This window comes from Schistosoma mansoni, chromosome W (genome assembly GCF_000237925.1).
Source record: "Schistosoma mansoni strain Puerto Rico chromosome W, complete genome".
In the NCBI taxonomy this organism is placed as follows: Eukaryota; Metazoa; Platyhelminthes; class Trematoda; order Strigeidida; family Schistosomatidae; genus Schistosoma; species Schistosoma mansoni.
Genome location: NC_031502.1, coordinates 820,376 through 826,512, shown reverse-complemented (window position 1 = coordinate 826,512; position 6,137 = coordinate 820,376). Strand labels below are relative to the sequence as shown.

Here is a 6,137-nt window from a genome sequence, read left to right as displayed (position 1 = left end):
CAGGATGTCATAGTATCGAAAATTCGTCTCATTGGACAATCTACCTCTTAGTTTGATCAAATTTAAGCTTACTCACTTACTTACTTACGCCTGTTACCCCTCATGGAGGAGCATAGGCCGCACACCAGCATTCTCCATCCAACTCTGTTCTAAGCAATCCTTTCCAGTTCTTTCCAGTTAACATTCATCCTTTTCATATCTGCTTCTATTTCCCGGCGTAATGTGTTCTTTGGCCTTCCTCTTTTCCACTTCCCTTGCGGATTCCAAGTTAGAGCTTGCCTCGTGATGCAGCTTAGTGATTTCCTCAATGTATGTCCTATCCACTTTCAACGTCGTTTCCTAATTTCCTCTTAAGCTAGAAACTGATTTGTCCTCTCCCTTAAAACGCTGTTGCTGATAGTATCCGGCCAGTGAATGTTGAGTATTTTGCATAGACAACTGTTTATAAATACTTGTGCCTTCTTGATGATGGATGCAGTAGTTCTCCACGTTTAAGCTCCGCACAGTAGGACTGTCCTGACGTTCGTATTGAAAATTCTCACTTTTTAAATTAGTTGACAGTTGCTTTGAGTTCTTTTCACTTCAATATCAGTTAGCAACCTTTTAATTTATACTATCGAATAAGATATGCACAAGATAACTGAAATCCTACGAATAAATTTCCAGTGCAAATCGATAGTGGTTAAGACTTTTAATTGCTAAGTAAGTACAGGTTTCATTGAATGTTACCATTTAGTTTCTTTCAAGCATCAAGAAGTGAAGAAAATATAATTTGAATATTATCGGTAAGAGACATTCAGAATCTTCATCAAAATACAATACAGTAGTTTACCAAAAACCTAAATCAGTATATCACAAGCAGAACTTGAATTAGGTTACCTATTGATGATTCCCTAAGTGAAAACCTTTCTGGCAGTATACCTTTAAAAAAAAAGCAACAAGGATATATGAATTATTAAGCAATCCAGAAATACTTTTGAAGATACTAAATGTTTATAAGATTTTGATTAAAACATCAATGGATCTTGAGTGGTGACCATTGAATTGATCTAAGATGTTAGAAAAACAAATGATCAACCATTATAGGTTGATGACTATGTTACTTGACCGATCCGTGTACGTATTTTAGTAGAATTGTGGTGTGGGCTACTTATATCGACATAAGTAGTATATATCGTGAGTAAGGAATAGAATATCTGACAGCAGAAGATTGAGAAGATCAATAAGAGAAGAACAGAAATAGAAAGCAATTGATGTGGAAATCCAAGAACAATGAAGCCCGAGACAATTAAGGAACATTTTGCAAATAGAGTAGCAGAGTACGGTTTTTGTAATTTATCAAGCAACGTTGTAATCTATGCTATATACATAGTTGGTTGTCCTCACCTGTCTTCTCATTCACTACAGAATCACTAGTTATATAAATCATATTCTCATGATATGACCGTCTAATCAGTCTTAGTATTATTTAAACGGTAATGTCATACTTATCCTCGTTATTATGATTTTATCATGACAAGTATGTACTGACAAGAAGTTAGGTAGCTATTAATACTGGAAAGTGATATTGTCGAAGTGTTTACTAAACATATAGAGTTATCTAATACCATCAGATTCTACACCAGGTATTAAACAATTTTAATTTAAATCGATGAATTTAAAATATCAGGTATCATAAGCTAAATCCCAAAACACACTGCTCTCACATAACCACGCGTATATAGCCTCTACCAAGGAGGTCCTACTGTGGTGTGGTCTACTTATATCCATATAAGTAGTATATGGTGTGGGTCAGACATAGAATGTATTTTGGCAGAAGACCGATGAGGAAAGAACTGAAATGAAACGCAAACGTCTGGAAAATGCATGAGCAATGGAATAAGAGAAGAAACAGTGAAGATTGAAACAATTGGTTGTTAATTTGCAAATTGACTGTTCATTGTTTGGTAATCAGAATTTATTGAGATAGTCTGTAATCTTTGCTTAAATACATTCGATTGTCCCCAGTCGTGTTCTGTTCACTACACTACTCACTGCCTTCTCGCACCACAGGTGTTGTTTACGAAATTCAGAGGACGAAAAGCGAATGTCCGGCGCTTTAACCGGGTTGGTGGACACGGAGGGTTCACCTACCGAAGTTGGAAAACCCTGATTCCAAACCAATGGTGCACATGGGCTCCACTATCCTGAAGGAAAAAATGGCGTATGAATCAATCATTGGTCACCGGCTACCATGGGACTGCATCTCCTTACGATGCTCCACTGCCTTGTGGATCAGATCTTTAAGTCAAAGGCTCGGAGTGTGGCCCCCTAAGGAAACCACATGCTTCGGTGTGGGCATCTGGGCAGTATCACAGACCTCACACATAAATCAAAAAAGATTTTTGTGGCGCATATATACCTGGTGCCTCTTTGTACCAATATTTATGTGTTTAAATAAATAAATATCTGCAATATTGTATTATTTTCTTTTAGAAGAAGGATAATCAGAACTATTTTGGCATATTCATGAGGTAGCTAGAAATAATAGAAAAAAGTAGATTTGTACTTGTAAATTCCTCTTCACCATGATTCATCTACTACCTAATCTATATTTATAGGTCATGATGATTCATATAGAGATATTTCTCACAAATGATCAATAGACTTTTGCAAATCATAACCACCTACTTACAAGTAGTATAATATTTTGAATCTATCTCGAACGTAAGTATTTATAAGATAGCTGCTTTTATGAAACTATTCTAATGTGTTTGACCAGTAAACAAGAAAAGAATTAATTGATTGAAACAATAGTGTAGTCGCTTAAGTGACCTTTAAGGTCTGGTAAAACATAAGTACAAAGTCAAAATAATTCCCTCGATTTGTCATGCATTTAGTGTACACAAGGCAAGCCCTAACTTGGAATCCGCAAGGGAAGTGGAAAAGAAGAAGGCCCAAGAACATATTACGCCGGGCAATAGAAGCAGATATGAAAAGGATGAATGTTACCTGGAAGGAACTGGAAAGGATTGCTTAGAACAGAGTTGGATGGAGAATGCTGGTGAGCGGTCTATGCTCCTCCATGAGGGGTAACAGGCCTAAGTAAGTAAGTAAGTAAGTAAGTAAGTAAGTAAGTAAGTAAGTAAGTAAGTAAGTAAGTAAGTAAGTAAGTAAGTAAGTAAGTAAGTAAGTAAGTGAGTAAGTAAGTAAGTAAGTAAGTAAGTGAGTAGGTAAGTAAGTAAGTAAGTAAGTAAGTAAGTAAGTGAGTAGGTAAGTAAGTAAGTAAGTAAGTAAGTAAGTGAGTAAGTAAGTGAGTAAGTAAGTAAGTAAGTGGTATACACAAAACGACCAACCACGCTATGCTTCCGTCCTCAGTATCGTTATTTTGGGACGAAATCATATTATTTTAGTACGATCGCAAGATGATTGAATGTAGAACAATATTCAGTAAATTTAATGAGAATATTATCCTTCAGCGATATAACTACATTGTGCCAAAAAAAACGTATTCAAGGAACTTTCACAAGCGTTCAAAAGTTTAAAGAGAATCCCTTATCTATATGCATAGTAAAAACATCAAGTTCAAGGAATATAATATTTCTACAATCATCTATATCTGAGTTCCAGATCATTTCCACAATTTCAGAATACACAATTCCATCAAGTTCATCTGGTATAATATCACACTTTTACGATCTATGAACATAAGATAGAATCATTTAATGATTATTTAAGTATTTACAAAAAGTAGATTGAATTTCCAAAGTATGTATCAAACAATTGTAGACAAACATACTATCAGTACTAATTCACTTAGTATGGTTTGTTTGAATCTTCCCATTGTTGCAGGTAAATCCAGCTGACGAGTCCCAAATAGAACGAAAGAGGCGTCCTGGATTCCACTGCTAGCCACTATCCATCTCTGCATACTAATCAGTATATTGCAAATATTATTCAAAGACACTGTGTTCAATTTGAATCTATCATAGTTCCATAGATCAATCTCAATTTTATTCTCATTTATATTCACAGAATTTTAAATTCTATATATTAACTACCAATATACTATAGTTTCAAAATGACCGACAGGTTACAACGCAACGTAAACCTCTAATCTTATTTGTTGTTTAAATTTACACTACTTATAAGTAGACTGAATTTAAGAATAACATTTTTTAAATGTTCGATGTCAAGTAATTACAGCTAGTCCACGACGGTTCAGCCAACCGTTCACCAATTGTCTTCAGTGAGTTGATATCTCAATAGCAGACGTGATTGGACTCCACTGGTCACTGCTTTCCATTACAGCTAGTCCAACTTTTCTTGTACTTTTAATTACTTTTGAGTAACGAAGAATTTGGTGTTATTCATTGGAGTCTATAAATAAAATCGCACATCAATAATCTATTTTTGGAAGACACCATGAGATAAACTACATATATTTCAAATACTCATAATAAGTTCAATTGAATTTAAACTTCACCCCATTGCACAAGTAATTGGCTATCAGGACTCAGTTGCTGAGTGGATAAAGTGATGGCGTTTGAAGCGAAAGGTACTGGGTTCGAGTGCCAGAGTGAACATTAACTCTGAGATGCAGGTAGATTAAGCTGACGAGTCCCGAATAGGACGAAACGCGCATCAAACTGGATTCCTCTACTAGCCACTATCAATATTTGCCTACAATACTCATAATAAGGTTGCAAACTAATTAACCTACACATTTAGAATAACCTAAAGGTAAACACTAGAAGAATAACTTTCAGAATCATTATGGTAGGATGAAATGAGAACTTGACAATGTATCTTTGGAAAGTATACATCAAATAGGCAAGGTTTTTCAGCTATATACTACAATCTACTCAACTTACATTAGTTTTGATGGAACGAGGTGATTGAAATAGCAATCCGTAATTGGATTTGATATAAAATGGTAATATGAACTAAACGGAATATTTTTATATTTAATAATAATTTGAGAATACTGCCTTGGTTAGGTAGTCTCACTTTAATTGCTACCAGAATAATCAGTCCATAAGTGAATTCATACGGTTGGTCAGATACTATCAGCAACAAGCTACTGTGAGAGAGAAAACCAGATTCCAGTGAAGAAAGAAATCAGGAAGAAGCGCTGGAAGTTAATAAGACATACATTGAGGAAAACGTTTAACTGCGTTACAAGACAAGCCCTCACTTGGGATTCTCAAGGTCAAAGGAGAAGAGGGAGGCCAAAGAACACATTTCCTCGAGAAATGGAGACAGACATGGGAAGAATGAACAACAATTGGATAGAACTAGAAAGGCAGGCCCAGGACAGAGTGGGTTGGAGAATGCGGCCTATGCTCCTCCACGAGGGGTAACAGGCGTAAGTAAGTAAGTAAGTAATGAGGGTATATTGCTTTGAACAATTGTCATTGATAATATTTAGCCTTTCGAAATCTGATTATGTTACAGTAATGTGAAATTAGACATACCTGATATAAATTATTTCAGGCATGCTTTTACATTCTCTTGTAGTGGCTTAGTTTCGTTAATCAATCATCTTGATAACCGTTATTATATAAATTCCAACGGTGTTCGAAATCAAAAGGCAATAAGAAGCGGCAACTACAGTTTATTATTGGACAACATAGATAACAGAGCTATAAGCACATCGAGAGTATTTGATGCAGAGAGATGAATGTGTGTGTTCGAGCAACTACAGAGGTGAATTTCTAGTTCATTCGAATCAAGGCGCGCAGTGAAGCAAGGCAAAAGCTATTATTAGGATTCGAGTACATATATACATGGTAAAGAGAATGATTCATCAAGCGATATTTAAACGATCAAAATTTAAGCTAGAGTGAGGAATATGTGATTAGGCTGTCGCATGTGATCAGGTATACACGTTTACGCGGACGAGATAGGGGTCGTATTATTGTTGCCGTTCAAATAACATTGTCTGTTTAGTAAGTTAATGAAAGGGTTCCACCAAAATTCACCATAATCAACATTGATTGCAGGAGAGTTGCTTTACTCTCACAGTGTCGTGATAGATTTAGCTATGCTATTATAGACTTATCTAATTTGTTCTCGCACCATTGTACTGTTAGACAGAACATAAATTAATCACAGAGATATAAGGATTCCTAAAATAGTATTGAGGAACCTAAGCC

General features: G+C 35.5%; 1 non-coding gene across 1 annotated transcript; it reads left to right on the top strand.

Annotated features, from left to right (window-relative positions):
• Positions 1-4,494: 4,494 nt before the first annotated feature.
• Smp_tRNA_00521_Pseudo_TTG.1.1 lies at positions 4,495-4,565 on the top strand. The gene has a single exon. It is a non-coding gene (tRNA).
• Positions 4,566-6,137: the final 1,572 nt, after the last annotated feature.